The 23,170-nt window shown below is 35.6% G+C and overlaps 1 protein-coding gene across 1 annotated transcript in view; it reads right to left on the bottom strand.

Moving 5' to 3' along the window:
• Positions 1–23,170, bottom strand: part of MDGA2 (MAM domain containing glycosylphosphatidylinositol anchor 2) — a 297,455-nt gene that overhangs the window by 198,826 nt on the left and 75,459 nt on the right. The window lies entirely within an intron of this gene.

Here is a 23,170-nt window from a genome sequence, read left to right as displayed (position 1 = left end):
ATTTTTTTTTTATTTCAATGAGTGTTAACAGGAAGCTTCTTGAAGGGTAGGCTATACATACATGCTCTGTTTTTATATTGTTATCATCTAGCATACCATGTCTCACATACAGAAATAGAGTACAAAATTTTACACCGAATATGTACATTAAGTAGCAAGGTAATTGGGCACCAATTCAGGGAAGAGGAGACTTACATAGGGAAAAGTCTAGAAGAAAATAAATCCTAGAAAGAACTATACCGAAACACTAAGAGTGGTTCTCTCTTGAGTGTGGGATTACTGATACATTTTATTTTATTCCCCTCTTTCTTTTACTATTTAAATAATATATATAGTACATATTAACATATTACAGGGCCCAAGAAGCTCAGAAAATTTTAAAATGTTAATTCAATCTATTTCCCAAAACTCATTCAATGAAAACTTCACATTTTAGTAACACAAATGTTTCACTCTGAAAATGATACTCTGAAAACATAGACTGAGAAATGCTTTTCTAAAATCACTAACTCCTGTTAACACTCCTTTACTGAAGTTTCACCGACTAGTTAACCTCTGAGCCCTTGAATGAGCAGTTCTTTTCCATGGTCAGAGCGTCTGGCTCTTGCTGTCTTCTAGCACCCTCTGTCTGCCCCATGTGTTGAAACTCAGTTCAAATCTTATTCCTTTTGTAACCTTAGGCTGACCTGGTTACTTATTCTTCCTGACTACATACTACATCGTATGTTTTACCCATTTAACTTGTCTTTGTGACTTTGTCCTGTATTTTCTTTTATGTTTATATCCCTGACTAGGCAGCTCCTTAAAGGCACAGAGCCTTAAGCTGTCTCTAAAGTCTAGTGTCTTGCTTTCCTGCTTGGCACAGATAAGAAAGTTGTGAAATAATTGAGAAAGAAAGAAAGGCAGAGCAGAAGAAGATGGAAGGAACACAGGAAAATAAAAAGCTACCAAATAATAGATAATAGAGATAAACATAATCGATATGAATCGTGTGTTTTGGAACAAATGTGATAAATAATAACAAAATATAGTAATTCTACAATTAGTAGCTCATACAAGTAGCATAATCTTATGCAAAATACATTGTTAGAATATATTTCTGATGCAGATCTGGAGATGTGTGGGTGTGTGAAAAAGTTAAAGAAGTCAAGAAAAGATTCTTCCAGTTTTCTTTTTTCTTTCATTTAAATATTTGAATAGATAAGTTATGAATTATTTAAAAAAAAACAGAGGAAAGAGGCAATTTGAAGACATGAAATTTAATTTTATCATTGGGTTTTTAGGTCTTAAATCAAATTATTTTAAAAAAAATTGTCTCATAATGAAAACATATCAAATTTAGCATAAATATTTGAAATGTCTATACCATGTAAGATCCATATTTATGCAATGTACTTGCTAGAAAAATTCACTCCTCCTCTACTCCCTCCTTGGCGACTGATCATGCACCCCTTACCATCTCATTAAAACCTAATCACCCTTACCCCACTCAATGCCAATATCCTATCCCGCCGTACGCTTTAAAAGGATTAAAGCCTGTTATCACTCGCCTGCTACATCACGGCCTTTTAAAGCCTGTAAACTCCCCTTACAATTCCCCTATTTTACCTGTCCTAAAACCAGACAAGGCTTACAGGTTAGTTCAAGATCTGCACCTTATCAACCAAATTGTCTTGCCTATCCACCCTGTAGTGCCAAACCCATATACTCTCCCATCCTCAATACCTTCCTCCACAACCCATTATTCTGTTCTGGATCTCAAACATACTTTCTTTACTATTCCTTTACACCCCTCGTCCCAGCCTCTCTTTACTTTCACCTGGACTGACCCTGACACCCATCAGTCCCAGCAGCTTACCTGGGCTGTGCTGCCACAAGGTTTCAGGGATAGCCCTCATTACTTCAGTCAAGCTCTTTCCCATGGTTTACTTTCTTTCCACCCCTCCACTTCTCACCTTATTCAATATATTGGCTTCTTTGTAGCCCCTCCTTTGAATCTTCTCAACAAGACACACTTCTGCTCCTTCAGCATTTATTCTCCAAAGGATATCGGGTATACCCCTCCAAAGCTCAAATTTCTTCACCATCTGTTACCTACCTCGGCATAATTCATCATAAAAACACACGTGCTCTCCCTGCCGATCGTGTCAGATTGATCTCCCAAATCCCAACCCCTTCACAAAACAACAACTCCTTTCCTTCCTAGGCATGGTTAGTGCAGTCAGAATTCTTTTTTTTTTTTCTTTTTTGAGACGGAGTCTCGCTCTGTCACGCAGGCTGGAGTGCTGTGGCCGGATCTCAGCTCACTGCAAGCTCCGCCTCCCGGGTTCACGCCATTCTCCTGCCTCAGCCTCCTGGGTAGCTGGGAATACAGGCGCCACCACCTCGCCCAGCTAGTTTATTGTAGGTTTTTTTTTTTAGCAGAGACGGGGTTTCACCGTGTTAGCCAGGATGGTCTCGATCTCCTGACCTCGTGATCCACCCGTCTCGGCCTCCCAAAGTGCTGGGATTACAGACTTGAGCCATCGTGCCCGGCCGCAGTCAGAATTCTTATACAAGAGCCAGGATCGCGTCCTGTAACCTTTCTGTCCAAACTACGATACTGTTTTAGCCTAGCACTCATGTCTGTGCGCAGCAGCTGCCACTGCTTTAATACTGTTAGAGGCCCTAAAAATCACAAACTATGCTCAACTCTCTAGAGTTCTCATAACTTCCAAAATCTATTTTCTTCCCCCAACCATCGCTCAAGACAACGCTTATGCTGATAAAGTAGCTTAAAAAGTAGCCATCAAAAGGCATCAGATACCATCACTCAGGACAATGCTTATGCTGATAAGTTAGCTAAAAAAGCAGCTAGCTTCCAACTTCTATTCCTCAAGGCAGTTTTCCTCCTTCACATCGGCCACTCCCACCTACTCCCCCCGCTGAAACTTCCACCTATCAATCTCTTCCCACACAAGGCAAATGGTTCTTAGATCAAGGAAAATATCTCCATCCAGCTCACAGGCCCATTCTATTCTGTCGTCATTTCAGAACCTCTTCCATGTAGGTTACAAGCCGCTAGCCCGTCTCTTAGAACCTCTCATTTCCTTTCCATCATGGAAATCTATCCTAAAGGAGATAACTTCTCAGTGTTCCATCTGCTATTCTACTGCCCCTCAGGGATTGTTCAGGCCCCCTCCCTTTCCTACACATCAAGCTCGAGGATGTGCCCCTGCCCAGGACTGGCAAATTGACTTTACTCATATGCCCCGAGTCAGAAAACTAAAATATCTCTTAGTCTGGGTAGACACTTTCACTGGATTGGTAGAGGCCTTTCCCACAGGGTCTGAGAAGGCCACTGCGGTCATTTCAGACATAATTCCTCGGTTTGGCCTTCCTACCTCTATACAGTCTGATAACGTACCAGCTTTTAATAGTCAAATCACCCAAGCAGTTTCTCAGGCTCTTAGTATTCAGTGAAACCTTTATATCCTTTACCGTCCTCAGTCTTCAGGAAAGGTAGAACAGACTAATAGTCTTTTAAAAACACACCTCACCAAGTTCAGTCACCAACCTAAAAAGGACTAGACAATACTTTTACCACTTTCCTTTCTCAGAATTCAGGCCTGTCCTCGGAATGCTACAGGTTACAGCCCATTTGAGCTCCTGTGTGGACACTCCTTTTTATTAGGTCCCAGTCTCATTACAGACACCAGACCAACTTAGACTGCACCCCAAAAAACTTTCATCCCTACTGTCTTCTGTCTAGTCATACTCCTATTCACCATTCTCAACTACTCATAAATGCCCTGCTCGTGTTTACACTGCCGGTTTACACTGTTTCTCCAAGCCATCACAGCTGATATCTCCTAGTGCTATCCCAAACTGCCACTCTAAATTCCCTCTTAAAGTAAATAAATAATCTTTGCTGGCAAGGCTATGCTGAACCTAATTAGATGTCCTAGGTCCTCCCAATTCTTAGTCCTTCAATACCTGTTTTTTCTTCCTCTTACCTTGTGTCTTCCATTTAGTTTTTCAATTCATACAAAACCGCATCCAGGCCATCACCAATCATTCAATACGACAAACCTTTCTTCTAACGACCCCACAATATCACCCCTTACCACAAAATCTTCCTTCAGCTTAGTCTCTCCCACTCTAGGTTCCCACGCCACCCCTAATCCCGCTTGAAGCAGCCCTGAGAAACATTGCCCATTCTCTCTCCACACCACCCTCCAAAAATTTTTGCTGCCCCAACACTTCAACACTATTTTGTTTTATTTTTCTTATTAATATAAGAAGGCAGGAATGTCAGGCCTCAGAGCCCAAGCCAAGCTATCGCATCCCCTGTGACTTGCATGTATATACACCCAGATGGCCTGAAGTAACTGAAGAATTACAAAAGAAGGGCAAATGCCCTGCCTCGCCTTAACTGATGACATTCTACCACAAAAGAAGTGAAAATGGCTGGTCCTTGCCTTAAGCGATGATGTCTTGTGAAATTCCTTTTCCTGGCTTATCCTGGCTCAAAAAGCTCCCCCACTGAGCACCTTGTGATCCCTACTCCTGCCCGCCAGAGAACAACCCCCCTTTGACTGTAATTTTCCTTTACCTACCCAAATCCTATAAAATGGCCCCACCCTTATCTCCCTTGGCTGACTCTTTTCGGACTCAGCCCGCCTGTACCCAGGTGAAATAAACAGCCATGTTGCTCACACACACACACACACACACATACAAAAAAAAAAAAAAAAGAAAAATTCACTCCTAAAAAATGCAGAACATTTTCTAACATACAGTCTATACACAGCCCTTGATATTTTTTTGTCTGTAATACTACTGTAGGAGATGTTATAATCAGAGACTGGAAAAACATGATATGACACCAAAGTTTCTCATTCCAAACATAAATAGACAAACGACTAGAACAAATTGCTTTTCCGTCAACTTTTCCACTGATCGCCGACTGTAAAATAAAGCAAATATAGAAAAAGAAAATATTTTCATTTCTTCATTGGGAAGGCAGCTGAGAAAATTTAATCTTTATTCTTTACTTAGAAAATGGCTTAAAAAGAATGCAGAAGTTTAGTTCATTTGAACTAGGTGGAAAAATATCATGCCGTCTGAAACAAAGACATCTGAATGTGCTTTTTATGGAATTACTGGTTTAAATAGATGACCGTAGTGTATTTTAATAGTAAATATTGAAACAAAAGCTATATTTCTTTCAATATAAGAATCATAAGAAGCTCAGTAATAAATAGAATTTTCCTCCAAAAGACAATCAGACTCATATTTCCAAGAATCCTAAAAGAAGCATGGCACTAATTCAAGTACACCTGAATTTTGGAGGGAAGTACTTTATAAAAGATATGTATGTTCTCAAGTAGAATGTATAGTCTACATTTAACATATAAATAAATAAAACTTCAGAGATACTGTGTTTATGAAAGTTACCCTTAGAGACCAGAATTCAGTAATTCTCATCCTGACCAGATATAAACAAATATGACTAAAGTATGACTAAAGTAAGTAGTAAATGTGTCGATGCAAATAATCCAAATGAACCAAATCTGTGTTGTGTGTGTGTATGTACACGTGTGCACACAGGTGTGTTTCTTCAAAACAAGAGATGGGTTAAAAACATTTCTGTAGACTTGATGAGTTTCATCTTTGGTGATGTGATTGAGACTCCAAGGTAAGCAACATCTTTATTTCAGAGCATAGTTTTAAAGGAAAGATATTCTGTCACACTTGAGTGTTGTTTCAGTGTTTGTGTCAGCAGTCCTCCATCTCTTCTTTGCTAGCACATTTACAGATTGGCTTCATAAGCATGAGACATGCACATGAATATACTCAGATTTTGAGGTTTTGAGAAGTCACAAAGTAGTTTTACATAGAAGCAAAGAACTAAATAATTTGCGTTTGCAACAACTGTCAATGGCACATCAGTAATGATAGCTCACAATAGTTTAAGTAAGATAAGCCTCTGGTTAAGTGAAATTGTCAGTATGTTTGTGGTAACTCCACTCATTTCTCTTCCATTCAAGAAAGTACATTCAGTGTAAGTGAGAATAATGTCATGACTGTAATCTGTATTTTAAAACCTCCATACATTAATATTTGAAATATTATAATTACCATATACCTCACAGCTGATATGAACACACCACTAAGATTTGGAAGAATTGCCTTAAAATACAAAATTTATAAGAACACAGTGGCCACTGGAAAATATTCATATAATGATACGAGGCAAATTTGAGAATTTCATTCAATTTAAAAATAATTCCATTCCAAGTCTGAATAATACCTTTTAAACTAATCTGCTTGACCCATTTCCAGTATGATTATAACTGCGTGTCAATTTTTAAAACACAGTAATGTGCATTTGAGAGATGTTCAGGGTGACAAAAAAAATCCAACATGCTACACATTCCTCATTTATTAATGGACCTGCTGATATTTGCTTCCTTTTAGAGAACATGATTGGCAACAAACAGTTTGATGGAAGATGGCTAAACTACAACTCATTTCTTATTAAAGGAATAAAAGTTGCTATTGGATACTTACTAGAAAAAATTCTTAGTATATAAAAATGTGAAGTTAACATGGTGAGTTACATAATATGCAGCACCTAAATTTTTTGTGTGTGGTGGTTGTTTGAAAATATGCAGAACTTGCCTGAGCCATAGGTTAATATAATAATATTATATTGTTACACATCCTTCTGGGTTGTCTTTCCCCTTTTAAATGAATTACTAAGATCTGATTGACTAATGTCTCTTCTTCATCTAAAAAAATTATTTACCATTTCTCAATTAAATCTTTCTTAAAAATCATGTCACTATATTATTTAAATAGCTACAGTAGTTTCCCATTTACCAGAACAGAAGGTCTAAATCCCACTGCTTGTTTTCCATCTTATTTGTCAAACCTTAATAAGCCATAGTGCTTCTGTGGAAAGCTCTCTATTCAGTTGAGGCTGGTCTTTTCATTTGCTTAACATATTTGACTTATTCCCAACCCCTCACCTCCCTTCCTTCTCTTCAGGAATGAGTTTGACCACACATCCAATGATTGCTACATTCTTTAAGGTCCAATTTAAATTTCTTGTTGTATTTAGTCTTTCCTGATTTCTGCATTTTTATTCATCTTCCATGTCTCTGAATTAGAGCATGTCCAATTTATTCTGTATATGTCATGACAAAATGTACACTTACATATGTAACTAAAGTGTCCTGATGTAAGCATCAGGGTTTTATTATTTCTTCAGTAGCTCCCACATCATGTAACATTTTAAAGGTTTTTTTTGTTGAGGTGCTTAATAAGTGGATTGATTGATGGAGCACCAGTCAAGGTTACTAAGCAACCGAAGTAAGAAAACCATTGATTAATAATCAGCTCTTGATTATCCAAGGCTTAATTATAAAGCATATAAATTTCAAGATCATTTTTCATATATGAACTATTTTCTTTTTTAATTTTAAATACCCACCAAAAAACAATAGAGTTTTATAATCTTAGTACTTCTACTAGACTTTGATTTGGATACAGCAACGATACAAGGAGGTAGAAATAACACGCTAAAATATTGGCAGCACTTGGTAATATTGAGCAATCTGTCCATTCCATGACTTTCTTTAATCAGCAGTAAAGGAAAGGCTAGTTGGCCTTATGATAGAATGTCCATGTGGATCTATATTCTAAGACTTGTATTACTTGCAGTCCTGTGTGTAAATGTTTCATATATGAAACAAGCAGTTATTTATAATTATGTCTTCACACCAGATGGTATGCCTAGCGTTTTTGTCCATAATATGAATAAGCATAATACAACTCTTATCACAATCTGTAAATAAAAACTGCCTTTTTTTACACTGACACACACTTTTAAGTACCTCACCCATAATAAATCAGAAGATGCTAACAAACCAGTATTGACAATGTTTACAAATCTAGCAATTGAACAGGAAGAAAACCCACATTAAAAACAAACATGAGGTTAAAATATCACAGCATGTGCATTTGGAAGTTTTAAGGGGAAATGTCCGTGCATATACACACATACATAATGCCTATTTTTGAAAGAAATGGGAAAATCTTATTAGAATGGCATTGTTCATTACTTGAAACATATGGGGAGAAATAGGTTCCTGGAGGGTAGCAACTCTAAAAGGTTTGGTATTGGACATGGGGAGCACGCAGTGCCATTCAATCAGGAAAACAGGTTTGGCAGGCAACAGTTGTGGCTGTTCCAACTTCCCTCACCCAGCAGGTGTTGCTATGGCATAAGAATAGTCTCTGAGGAATTCAGTAGAACACAACGTGTAAGATGAAATAACAAAATAGAAAATCATTCTCTGCGTGGCATTCATATTTTCCTTGCTACTCAAGCTACAAGACCAGTTGCAAATAAACACAGGTTCTATTCTTGCTGCCTCATCAAGAGATAAGTGAATGGGACTTCAGCTAAGGTTGCTAAGGTACTATTTGGCTAAGATTTCAAGTATCTCGAACTGCTATGATTTTCATATAATTTGGTTTTCTAACTTGAGCTTATAATAAAATATTTTTAGAATAATTAAATCTCTTAACAGAATGTCCTAACCTCTTTGGAAAAAAAAAAAGGAAAAGAAACATAAAAGCAAATATTTCTTTCTTTTTTTAACCTCCCTGACTTGTATGTTTCTCATATACTAAAATACATAAATAAATAATCATCACTAATTAAGTATATAAAGTCTCACATGTGGAAAACTATTTTTTTTCTGAAACATGTAAACAGGAGCAAGATATTTCAACTTGTTAAAGAATTATGTCAAAATTGTAGTAAGCAACAAATATATATTAGACTGAGAATGTTGGAGGGAATAGGGACTCTATAAAAGAAACACTGGATTTTTTTGCTATAACAAGAAAGTGGGGCCAGGCACAGTGGTTCACACCTGTAATCCCAGCACTTTGGGAGGCCAAGGTGGGTGAAGTCAGGAGTTTGAGACCAGTCTGGCCAACATGGAGAAACCCTGCCTCTACTAAAAATACAAAAATTAGCCGGGCGTGGTGGCAGGCGCCTGTAGTCACAGCTACTTGGGAGGCTGAGGCAGGAGAATGACTTGAACCTGGGAGGTGGATGTTGCAATGAGCCGAGATTGCGCCATTGCACACCAGCCGGCAAGAGTGAGACTTAATCTCAAAAAAAAAAAAAAAAAGGTAAATAAAAGAAAGGGGGTATGATAGGATGCAAAACATCAAGTAAAGTGATGAGATTTACTAAGAAATGACTAGGTCATTCGATGAGGAACTAGTAACCTACAATCATTTCTGAGAACTAGAAACCAATTCCTCAAATTAACTTTCTTAATCAAGTTTTAGTTCATGTTTATTATTTTTTCAAATAATGCAGAGTAAATCTGGAAAACTATAGTTATTTATATATAAGCAGGCGATAAAGAATTTTAGCCTTAAAAGTTGGATACTGCACTCTAAACAGTTTATTATACAAACCACAAATAATAGGCAGGAGGATCTTATAGCTAAAAAGCCAACTAAGATTCCCAATTTCTACCGTTCTTATATTCCATAATATATTTGCATCCTTGCCTACTTGCTCTTAGAAATGGTGCCACGATTTATCCAAATACACTTTTTTTTTTTTTTTTTTTTTTTTTTTGAGACGGAGTCTTGCTCTGTCGCCCGGTCTATACATTTATACAAATGTATTATTCTTTAAATTAATAGCAAGTACTCTGAGAGTAACAAAAGCAGAGCCACATATGTTACAATTTATACCCAATGTTAGAGATAATACCAATTTATTTTAATATACATTTTTGATTCCCTTGAATCAACAAATATGCCTAGGACTAGGGGCAAGACTGATAAATTTGGTTATTCATTATCTTCAATTACACTATGTATTATGAAAACATATATTTATATTTCACAAGAACTACACTTCACAAGAAGTAAGACTTCTTGTAGCTGATAGTTGCTAACAATTATTTCCAAATTAAAGGATTCTCTTTAATAAACACGGAGAGTTTGGAAGACTTGTAAATTTACAAGATTAGAAATTTGACTTGGGCTCAGGTTATAATCCACATACTAGCTATGTAACCTTGGCAAAGGGATGTCTTAATTTTAGTTTTCTTGTCTGCAAATTAAGCTGATGAAAAGAAGAATGTAATGAGTAATGATAAAATGGCACAATGCTCATGAAAGTGTCCTCTAAACACTTTGAATTTTGTAATATATTTGTAAAGAGCAAGACTTAGGTCTGGCTGCCTAGATTCAGTTCCTAGCTCTATCACCTACTAGCTGGGTGACCTTGGGAAAGTTGGCTAGTTTGCACCTTTCAGTTTACTTAAAGTGAGCATAATCGTACCTACTTCACATTTTTTAATACTCATAACCTCTTAAGCCAAGGTATGTCATATAGTAAACACTCAATATATTAATATGTTAGTTATTATTATGTTTTCTTATCACTGTACTTTGTGTAGTATCAATAACCATACTTCATTATTATGCATACATTTCTATATAGAGGGCATAGATTTTGTTTTATTCATACTTATGATGTCTCAAGTACTGAGCATAGGTACTTACATGGTCAAACAAAGGTTTATATAATTCAAATACATAAATATATTTATACCTATATAAATACATTTTATTGCTATTGTCTGTTGTCCAGGAGACACATATGCATTTTAGATGAGGATACTATTTGAAGAAAATGACATTTTAGAAAAGACAGGAATAAACCTTTTCTAATCTGAATAGTCAGACACATTCCCCCAAAGCCATCCAAGGAAGGAAGATTGCATTTGTCTCCCATTAGACATAATAATTTGATCTATATGTTTAGTTATTATAACAAAATGGCACATAATACAGATATCTCAGCTCTCATTCTATTTCTCTGAAATAATGAGTTTTGGACATCTCTATATACATCTACACCTCCTTTACAAGGATAACAAATGTCAGTGCTGTCCATTTTTACAAAGGTCAAGGTGTTGCCATGAAAACCAGGGACTAGAAAGGTACCAGGAGCTGTCTGATCATGTTAATTATGTTATTGCTTTCTGGTGGATAAAGGAATTCTACATTAAAAGGAAGATAAGCTATAAATTATACATTAAAGGCATTTTATAAAAGCATTGAAAAAGAAAGATGCTTTAAAGTAATTCACAATTTATTTTACTTTCTGGAGCAACTGTTGGGCACAGTGGTAAACTCTTCAATGCAGAATGGCCAGAAAAAATCAATTTTTTATTACTTTTGCAATAAAAAGGCCATTTGTCTCCTTGTAGAACCCACGTGACATTGTTAGCTCTCTTATAAATGATCACTCTGGACAATGCCTGTTTTACAAATTCCCTAATTACACCACTGATTGTATACCACTGAATATGCCTTATCCTGTGGAAATAGACACTACTGCCACCTTAATAAACATTTTGACATAAAATGAAGCTGGCTGTCTCATCCTTTGTCAAGAGCAAAATGAAACAACCAGTGAACACAATGTTCCATCAACGGATCAGGGTCACATGTTCTTTAGAGCAAATGAGGTTTAATTAACAGATCCGATAACAGATAACTGGTTAATTAACAAAGGAGTGTCTTCTTATAGCTGCATGAAGGCCTTATTAACAAATATTCTACTGAAGCATGATTGCATTTTACAAACCATTCTGCTAGTCTGTAGAAGTATATAGAATTCTACAATAAACTTATCGACCTGATTTTAAAACCACATAAAAACTTATATAATGTGATTGATTGGAATGACAGATAACTCATTCTGCACTAATATGTGAGTGTGAAGAGTTTAAAACAATTTTTAAATATGGTTTTATGCTGCATTTTATTCCCAAGAAAGGACATTTCTGTTTAAATGTCAACTATATGTATTTTGTTTGCAAGTATTATTTAGATAGCCTTGGTAAAAGTGAACTACTTATGTTTCATTTGCAGTGGACTGTCATTCATGCTAAACGCATTTTAGACATAGACATTTCAACTGCTTTTCATTTTATTATTTCTACTTCACATATTTAAATTATCAGCATACAGATACAATTATTCCTTGATATTCACAGGACATGGAGATGGAGGTGGGGGGAGGTATTGGTTTCAGACCACATCAGATACCAAAATCTGTAGATTTTCAAGCCCTTTATATAAAATGGTATAGTATTTGCATATAACCTATCTCATCTTCCCACACATGTTAAATAATCTCTAGAGTAGTTATATCTAATACAATGTAAATGCTATTTAATAGCTGTACTATATTGGTTTTTATTTGTATAATTTTTGTTGTTGTATTTTTAATTGTTTTTCTTCTGAATACTTTTTAATAATTTTGACTTTTATTTTAGACTCAAGGGGTACAGACGCAGTTTTGTTACATGGGTATATTGCATGATGCTGACCTTTGGGGTACGAATGATCCCATCACACAGTGAGCACAGTTCAAGACTGATTGAATTGATGGATGTAGAAACCCTATACATGGACAGCCGACTGTATTTCATTTCATATTCTGCATAGAATCTTTTCAAAAGTGCAGTGACAGTCTTCTCATTTCACACATTTTTGGTCTAGTCATTATTGCTGACAGACCATCTATAAAATTTGGGAAATTCTGGTTTCTTTACCCATCATATACTTGGAGAGGAGTCCACTGTTCTCAACTCTTTCCCTCCCCTGCAAATCATTGCTCTGTAACCTTTTCTAAAGCTTTTGGTCCTGATCCTCAGCATCCTCTTGGGCTAAATTACACCCAACAGGATTTGCCAGGCTCCAATTCCTTAGTCAAATAGGTCAGAAGGCAGACACAATGTGATTTGAAGTTTCTAAAATGGATTCCCTCATCAAAAATACATTTCTCACAGTGTATCTCCAGAGCCTAAAATCTCATTACTTGATAATCTTGTGCCCCATGATCAACAGAATATGTCATCACATGATCCAACTAGAACGTTACCTGAATCACCTCTAGAATATTGCAACACCTGTCTACAACGACCATTTCTTGTGTGTTCTGTGTAAAGAACCCAGGTTCTTCAGCCAGAACTGACCTACGTTCAACACTTTATGTCACTACTTAGTAACTGTGATGTCGATAAAAGGCCTATGCTTTCTACAGCTTAAGCTTCTCATATGTAAAATGAATATAATCACAAAATCTGCTTAAATGGTGTCCTGAGGAGTCAATGAAATACCAACTGTAATGTGTTTAACCTAGCAACCAGAATGTAATAAGCACTCCAAACACCTTAGTTTTTCTGTCTATTTGTAACTTACTTTGAAACACTTCAGCATATGGCAACACTTTGTATCTTAAATTTGGTTTTGACACGTGTGTTTCACAAAACTGCATGCTTACAATTTATAGATTTTTCTGTATTTCTGTTATATACTGCAATAAGGGTTGAAAAAATAATTCACCATAAACAATGTGATCTTCATTTGTGTGCTGTAAATTTTATTGTATATTCTAGGGATGCTGTTAATATTATGCTACTCATGTGTATACACTCCAGTTGCAGTTAGATAGCAATTTAGAAACTCAAACCATGGGTCCACTATTTTCAGGCAGCTAGGAGAAGACAAGTATCATCTTGAGCTGAACTAGAGAAATTTTAATGTAGCATGATGTTGAATATGTTCTTCTGTGGTGAAATAAATACTATTAAAGATACTTGCATTGGTTAGAATAAGTAAGATCTCTCCCAACTTTTGCGAGTGGGATATGGGACTAGCAAGCAGAGCCTAACATCCTAACACTCTTTGGAGTGGCATCCTTGGAATATGGCTCTGATAATCTTGTGCCCCATGATCAACAGAATATGTCATCACATGATCCAACTAGAACGTTACCTGAATCACCTCTAGAATATTGTTAACACCTGTCTATAACGACCATTTCTTGCAAGGCCTTTATCAAAGGGGTATGACTGAATATTTGAATTGCCCGAGATAATAAAGGGAAATATTCATTTAATCTAAAATTTTAATGCATACTGCAAGCTTTCATACTGGATTTGAAATCTGAGATTTCAAGCTCAAGTCAGGATAAAGCTTTAGGAAGTGAACATAGTATCTATACTTCTGGACTCTATTTCCTTCTCTATAAAATGAAAGGCATTAGGTCATCAATAAGCCCTCAGTATTTTAAGTCTGTGCTAATAATTAAGACATGTAGGGATCTTTTAAAATCGTTTTATGAAACAAATGTGTGGGGACCTGTCCCAATAATCCTTTATTTTCTTTTTAAATTAAGAATAGATATTTAGAACACACCACATATTCCATAAAGGCACCACCAAAACCCAAATTCAAGATTTTCTACATTTTTCTAGTCCCTTTTCCAAATCTCACTGATATCTAACAATGTTGAATGAAAAATAATCAAAAGATTATGAAAATTAATTAGGTTCTTTTAAAACTGAAAAGATATTTATTGGCAAGCAGATTTGAGGGGAGAAGTTCTTTGCACTAATCATAGTTCTAGTTTCTATTTGGAACCCTTGAAAGAAAGAGCTTTAAGACATTCCAAACTGTAAAATGAAACTTAAACACATCACATACAAATTAAATCACTTTAGTAACTGTTCTCTCTGTTGCTAGGAGGTCTAGAGTTCTAGAGCTTTCACTACCACATGGAAGAAAATGGTGATGAAACTGTTAGCCTATGGATCCAATCATCATAAATATTTCTATTTAATTTTCTTTTTGCCAGTTGTGAATGGTAGGTTAGTAGTGTCATGTGTGATCATAAAAATCTGAAGTGTGATCATAACTACATTAGTAGTGAACATACCATTTCCTATATAACTCTATCTTCTCCTCTAATAAAAGACTTCAGGGTTGGTCTTGGTATTACAGCCTTAAAATAACATGCTGTAATGTACATTCCATTGTTAACTATAAATCTGGTGGAGGCATTTATTCTTTATCAGTGAATGGAGATAATTGTCACAAGTGTTTCTTTATCTCTAATACATTACTCACTGTTATCATTTTAAATGCCAATTTTGAAGCTAAAATATTATTTTCAGTCCTCATTGGATTGGAGAAGTTTATATCCAGTCGGTCAAAATTCAGATAGTTTCTATGTTCCTATTGCTTGCATTAGAAAATAATGAAGGGCATAGGAAGCACATATTGAGTATACTTCCTTATTTCTCATTGATCTGCTCTTATTTTCATATCACCTGAGAATTTGAAAAAGTATTTAATTTTATCAAATGAAGAAAGTCCCCAACACCTCGGACAGTAATTAGACAAAAGCAAATTAACCACTGTTAAACAATAAGTTGTAAAGTCAAACCTTTGTTCTGATATTTGGGGAAAATATTGGAGTATTTTCAGATAATAATTGGAGGGAAATTATGAATCCAATGTTCTTTCCATAGTAATACAGATTCAATTTTATGTGAAAAATTCTAACAGAAAAACATGTTTAATGTTTACTGAACAATTATAGGAAATAATAGAATACTCCCCATTTTTATATTTATGTCCCTCAAAATATCAATAATAAAATATTGATATAACTTATGCTTCTCAAAACAACTTGCAACTAACAATGTTTTAAATAATCCCTTTCACTCCTTTAAATGGTCTTCTTGAAAAGAGGATTCATATAATTGTCACCTTCTACGAGTGTCTATAATGCTACCTGTGGCTTTTTGAAGAAGATGCCACATAATCTGAAGATGTGTCTTCTTCATACCAAAATACTCTATTTAAACTCTGATGACCTCTTATCTTGACCTTCCCATTTTCCCCTCTCCTCTTTTCCTCTTATTCCTCTGTCTCATTCTGTCTCTTTCATACTCCCTCACTCTTTCCATATTCAATCCTTTCACTTAAATGAAAATAAGGGCTCACTTCCATTATCAAAATCTATGCATCAATATTATGGTTTCTGGGACAAATACAATCATTCACATTTATTTTCATGCAGATGAAGAAGTACTAAAGGCTATGAAGATGCTCTAAATACAAAAAGCTTTCCACGCATGAATTTTTTTTTTTTTTTTTTTTGAGATGGAGTCTCGTTCTGTCATCCAGACTGGAGTGCAAGGGCACAATCTCGGCTGACTGCAAGCTCCACCTCCCAGGTTCACGCCATTCTCCTGCCTCAGCCTCCCGAGTATCTGGGACTACAGGCGCCCACCACCACGCCCGGCTGATTTTTTGTATTTTTAGTAGAGACGAGGTTTCACCGTGTTAGCCAGGATGGTCTCGATCTCCTGACCTCGTGATCCACCCGCCTCGGCCTCCCAAAGTGCTGGGATTACAGGCATGAGCCACCGCACCCAGCCGATATTCTTTTTTTTACTCAAATTAGAGAGCTTATTTTCCTTGATTTCCATTGATCAGTCTTCTCATTTGCTTCATGGTTTCTTCTTTTTGCTGTCATCTCCATGGACAGTAATAGCTTTGCTTCTTATTCTCTTCTTGGGTGAGACCATCTGTTTCAAATTAATACAATCACTTGTGAAGTCTGTTTTAGTTCTGACCTTTTCCTGATCATCAGAACTGATTTTCTAATTGCTCACCAGAAGCATGAAGATGTTTCACCATCCCTTCAGCTACAACGAATCTCAAACCACTTTGTTCTCTCAAACCTTCTCACAGACATAAATCCTTTATGTGACATTACTGTATTCTAAATGACGGAGGCATAACATTTTGGGATCATATTAGCAAAACAACATACTTAAAAGGAATGGAAGAATTCATCTAAGCCAATGGCTTTCAACTATGAGTAGTAAATACTACTAGTGTGTATGTATGTGTATATATATATGTTTGTGTGAGTATACACACACACACACACACACACACATATGGCTGAAAATCAGAACCCTTTGTCCAAATATAATCTTACATAGAAGTTCTATGTATACAAGAGAAACATTTTACTCTGACTGAAGTTGGAAAGGGAAGAAATTAGTAAAATTCTCTGCTCCCTTCTCTCTGCAGTTCAGTAGCACTTGCAAATACTCCAAATTGCCATTAAAACACTATTTGGAAATCAGTTCTCCAGCTGATCCCATTGTTCTATAGATGAAAAGTTTTGAGGCCCAGCCAGACCAAAGTCATAAAGCTACTAGGAGGTAAATTTGGGCCTGGACTCTGCACTGCATTAGTCTGCCTGATGTCAATCAGGCTCTTTCTTAAATTGACTTAAGAACATTGGTCATTGACTTAACTATCCCTTTATGAGAGGTTGTGAGGACTACCCAGCACCTTATCTCATTCCTATCTATCCATTCAGCTGAATAAGTGGTACCCTTCACACACAATCTGCAGAATTTTTTCTTATGCTCCCTTTATTCATTCTGTTTCCTCAAGCTCTGTCTTGTAAATATTTCAAACCCGTGGTGGAGAGAGAGATAAGAAATCTAACATGCAAAGAGGTTAACTGACTTCTCAGATGTTGTTCCTGAGTCTCAAAGCTTTTTTTGTTAGCTAAGCTTTCTGTATCTTTTTTTCTTACCTAGCCACTATTCATAAAATATTGCTTGTCCCCATTGTCCAATTTTTTTTTCTTTTCTTTCTTTTTTTTTCTCAACAGCTCTCACTCTGTCACCCAGGCAATTTTTCTAATAAGAGTGTTTTGCCTTTCTCTGTTACATTATCTCCAAATAATTCACTGAATACTCTGTCACGATGCAAAGGTAGTCTCACTGTTTGGGAAACAGGAAAAGCTGTCTTTGTCAGATTGATTGTTAAGCCTTAAGAATGTCTTTTGAAACTCTCTTTTATTTCTCCACCATCATTTCTCTAATTGTCTCTTTTCTGAACTCTGAAGATTCACCAACTGAATAGGCCCCCAAAGCACAAATCAGATCATATTGCTGCCCTGATAAATACTTTGGTCATTCTTGATTGTGTGAATGTGAGCTAGTAAGATCTAATGAGATTCATTTCCTTCTAAGATCTAGTGCCTTATTCTTAATCCAGCTCAGATGCTACCTGCTCTATGGAACTCTTGCTGACCAGATTCGATAACATTATTCTGTGTGCTCCCGTATAATTTGTGTAGTTTATTAAAGCAAATGCTAGATTATATCTGTTAATAAGATTTTGCCTCAGTCTTACAAAATTTATTAATGTTTGTATGGAAAAGTAGCAGTTATATGTGAGTTTAATTTTTTTAGTAAGCCCATGAGGTTCAGCTTTGTAATTATTTTCTTTCTGAATTAATAGGTATCAAAAGTGTAGGTTTGAGGTCAATGCATTATAGCCTGTGGGCAAAATACAGCTACCACCTGTTTTTGTAAATAAAGTATTATTAGAACACAGCTGTGCCCATTCATTTATTGCCTATGGCAGCTTGCCCATTATCATAGCAGAGTGGAATAGTTGTGACGGAAACCATATGGCCTGAAAAGCTGAAAATATTTACTATCCAGCCCTTTACAAAATGTTTGCCAGCCTCTGATGTCCATCATTAATTCAGAGGTCATGGATTGTACTTCACAATTTTGGATACAAGGAAAGAAATTGTTTCTCTGTTCAGTAACTCAGATGCTAATTACATAACTTTTGATTTCAGGGTAGCTTCCTCTGATCAAAGGTTTGTCAGGGTATTTTATGTGATAGTCTTAGGACTTCTACTTACATAAAATAACCTATACTTTAATATAGCCATTCTATAGAACTTCAGTCTTAATCAGCAGAATTTCATGAGTTTCTATTTCTCCTTAACTGGGAAAAGGACAAGGAAGCAAATCCAATTAAGTGGACTTAGTAATTTTTTTTCTGTTGCCCTCCTGTTTACTAACTATTCTACTTTCTTGTGTACTGTAGTCCTGTCCTGTGTTATCAACAACTGCCATTTTGCAGATGTGAATACTTGTACAGACACTGGTTAAATAAAATAATTATAGTAACTAGATGGGTGGCAGCAAACTAAAATTTTGAACAGATTTTCTCAGTTGGTCACCACTATGCACCTATGCCTATGCTTCAGCTTCTTGTTTAAACCTCTAAATTTGGATCCACTTTCTGTCTATAAAATGTCCATGTGCTCTAACAAGGTAGAAAAAAAAATCATCAGAATGTGTATTGAGTCTTCTGCTATATTTGTCCACCAGATGTCTCATCATGGGAATTCCACAGATCAGCATTTTCACCGTTTAGGTTTTCAAGGCATGATGCAGATGCTTCTGAGTTTACTATAAACCTACAAGTTTGTCAAGTCATGCGAAGAAATAAATGCAAGCTAATGAGCATCCAAGGACTCTACCATGGAATAATACTGTAAGAAGCAATGAGATATTTTGCAACAATGCCTCTGAAAATTAAGTCTACTGCTGTATAACAATTACTTTTTTGCAAATGTGTGACAGTAATTAAGAATTTAACTTTCGTCAAAATTTTAGGCTAAAATTCACATGTATTTTTCAGCAAATATGTGAAGTTTTTTTATTTTATAAAATCGAATTATAGCCATTAAAGTTTCAGTATATTTAATTTTTAATTGAAACATTTATAACAATTTTAAGTTACCTACAGTCTAGCCAGATAAAATATAGTTTCAGTAATAAAAAAACTATAAAGTTGTGATAAACCAATATAATTTGCTTATATTCCTATCAGTGAATATCAGTCCTACAGTAAAAACAATAATTATCACTTTAATATTCTTGAGACTTTCTTCATCCTATATATTCTGCCAAATATATCCTCCTTCCATTGTCACTAGCACAATGCTACTTTTGTCAACATTTATCTCAAATGTCATTTCTCTGTGAAAGTTTCTTATATTCACATGAACAAAAAATTCACAATTTCTACAGAAGTCCGAACAAGCTTTAAGCACAGTATGCAACCACTACATATTGCCTAGTTTCTATGTAATCTGTCTTGACGATTTAGATTTTAAGCTCCTTAAGGGCAAGGCCCATTTGTACTATCACCATATAACACAGAGTGTGTTTGTAGCAGTAATATAGGAAAGAAATCTAAGGGAAACACTCATTTTAAATAAAAAAAATACTCCCAATGAAACAATTTGCATGTTTAAAGAATCAGGAGGAAAAAGGTATCCAATATTCAATTAATGTGAAAGACAACCTATAATCATATATATCATAGTTTTTATCATTCAATCGAATTCAAACTCCAAAATACATGAGGCCTCTCTTCTCTCTTCTTTCCTTTTGTTTCTCTCCCCTCCCCTCCCATCCTCTCCCCTCCCTTCTTCTCTCCTCTCCAATCTGCCTTGCCTTGCCTTGCCCTGCCATACCTTGCCCTGCCCTGCCCTGCCCTGCCATACCTTGCCCTGCCCTGCCCTGCTTTGCCTTGCTTTGCTTTTGTGAGACAGAGTCTTGGTCTGTCAACCAGGCTGAAGTGAAATGGTGCCATGGTAGCCCACTGCAGCCTCAAACTTCTGGCCTCAAGGAGTCCTCCTGAGTCAGCCTCCCACAGTCTGGGATTACAGGTGTGAGCCACCATGCCTGGCCCTAAACTGTCTTTGAAAATCAAATCCCTATGTTTTAAGGATATGAATAATTCTGTAAATTAGAATTTACTTCCCTGAAATATTTTGTATTTCAATTTTAAAAGTCATCAAAAACATATGTTGAAATGTGGCTCTGTCATTTAACAAAAATGATTTTCTGTCTTAGGTAAAAATGCCTTGTGGTACCTCAGCCTCTACTTTAAAAATATCATTATATGTCTCTTAAAACATAGTAACACTCAAATTTAATGATGAAGAATTAAAGAGAGAGGAAAAAGAAACAATACAGTAACAATTGAGATTCGATGTATGATTTTATATGAAGAACAAAAAGCTCGGAAATGTTCAAAATGTTTTAAAATGTCACCCTAAAATGCCTTATATTTAACATAAAAAAATGCTTAGCACACAGGTAAGCTACTGACCGTTTGGTCAATGCTCGATTTCTTATAATAGAAATACTAGCAAAACCAAGAATCTAACACATCACCACATATATATTTATGTCTTACATCATTGTTTCCTTTTCTTTGACTCACTCACCCCATTTGTGCGAATTTCCTCAGTATCCTCCAGGGTCCATAAAATTGATATAATCCAAGATTTCCTTTCATGCTATAGCTTATTCATTTTCACTATTCAAACTATATCCTAGAATACATCTATTTTCATATTAAAGCACTTCAGTCTTCAATAGTATTGGGATAAAAATCATTTTAATGATGTCAGTTGAATCATACAATTTCAGATTTATAGAACTTTATACTGCATTCTAGTATTCTACTCTATTGTAAGCAAATTGGAACATCAAAAGTCAGTTTTGGCTTGAAGACAGAATATGTAATTGTCTTCAGTAACTCACTCTTTAGGTTAGGTTAGTAACTCATCATCTTCTCTAGGCCTTCTATCACAATACAATCTCCTGATCCATCTAGACTCAAGAGTCTGCCACCTGTGTAGCCACATTAAGAAGAGCCCCAAATTTGCCTTAATGCTCTGATGTTGCCATAGTGAATTTATTAATTTTTGAACAAGGGGTAGGTATTTTTATTTTCACTGGACACTACTAATTGAGAAGCTGCTCCTGTCTTTGGGAGTGATAAAACATTAAGTCACTATAAATTTATCTATCAAATAACTTTAAGTCAGTAAGGAATTACAACAAGGGTAGTAAGAGGAACAGTAAATGTCTATATTACAGAGACAATGGGAGGAAAGAAAACCTAAAATGAAAGGCGTATGCATAAATTAGTCATTTTCTTAGTTAATAATTATCTATTTAGTACCTTCTATGTGCCATGTATTGTTTCGGCTATTGAGATTATCGCAATGATTGATGCATACAAAATCTCAGACTTCGTGGAGCTTCCACTCTATGGAGAAACCACATCTATCTGTAGTAAGTGGGGGCTTTCCAGGGGTAGTGTTTTGGAAGAAGACAATATATTTCTTTTATCTCCAATAGTGCTACCTTTGGTAGCCAGGGAAATTAATGATAGTTAAGAAAATTTAATGATTACAACCAATCTCTTATTACTAATCTTGAATTTTCTTTAAAGGATTATTGGACATTTCACAAATCAATGTTGGTCATCTTTACTATTTTGTCACATATAACACATAGTTTCAAACAGGCCATATAACTAGTATATTTAAAAATAAATGTTAGGGCTCGTTTTGTGAGCCCTATATATAATGCTGCTTTCTTCTCTCCATTCTGTGCTCCATCATTTGTCTAAGTTTAATGGTATATAAACTGTGCTCCCATCAAAGGAGTTCTTTTAGATAAAAGCATTGATTCTTTGGATCTGAGCTTTGTGTCACTGGTTCTGCAAAGGAAACAAGAAAAAAAAAAAAAAAAAAAAAAAGCAAAACCTAACCAAACAAAGCAATGGTTTTGATTAAATGTAGAACATTTCTGGAAACTATCCCTCAGAAAATGAGGACAAATTATCCTCGATCTACAAAATTGCTCTTACTCTCTTACAGGAAATATCATATTGGAATGTCATATAGTACAGTGTACAGTGTCACCTAGCACACTGAGGTGAAGAATCAATGGATATATGTTGATTGAATGAATACATAAACAAGTAATAACTGACTGTGTGTATCAACAGTTTTCCCTTAGAGATCCTAAAAGAATCCCTCTCTTAGTGCTAGCACCAATGTTTAAATGTCAGTTAAATTAAAAAAAAAAAAAGTTTTTTTTTTTTGTCTCTAGCTTTTTTTTAAGCTAGAAAAGAAATAATGTCCAAACACAAGTAATTTTCATCACCCTAATTTCCTTTTGTTTTAGTTATAGATGAAAGAAATTAAATATCTTTTAGGAACAAAGCACAATTGTGCAAAGTTAGCACACTTTTGTCAGCCTGAATCATAAGCTTCTATTCTTAAGAAGTAAAATCAATCCAGTGTTCACTGCAATTTGGAACCATGAGAAGGCACAAAATTATAGGTGAATACCTCAATGTACAAGATACAAAATGCTGCCTGATCATGTGTCTACCACATTTGTCTCTATGTTTTCAACACATATTATTTATCTTGAATGATGGAAAAATCTTCCATTAAAATTCAATTTGGTAACAAGCTGGCAAAACAAATACAGCTACTTTGGAACTCTGGATGTGTGCTGATTGTGCCTCAGAGAATCACAGGGCTTTAAAGCATCTGAATGAA

Source organism: Trachypithecus francoisi, unplaced genomic scaffold (assembly GCF_009764315.1).
Source record: "Trachypithecus francoisi isolate TF-2019V2 unplaced genomic scaffold, Tfra_2.0 Lachesis_group3, whole genome shotgun sequence".
In the NCBI taxonomy this organism is placed as follows: Eukaryota; Metazoa; Chordata; class Mammalia; order Primates; family Cercopithecidae; genus Trachypithecus; species Trachypithecus francoisi.
Note: the sequence above shows the minus strand (reverse complement) of the source record. Positions and strands in the feature narration are given on the sequence as shown.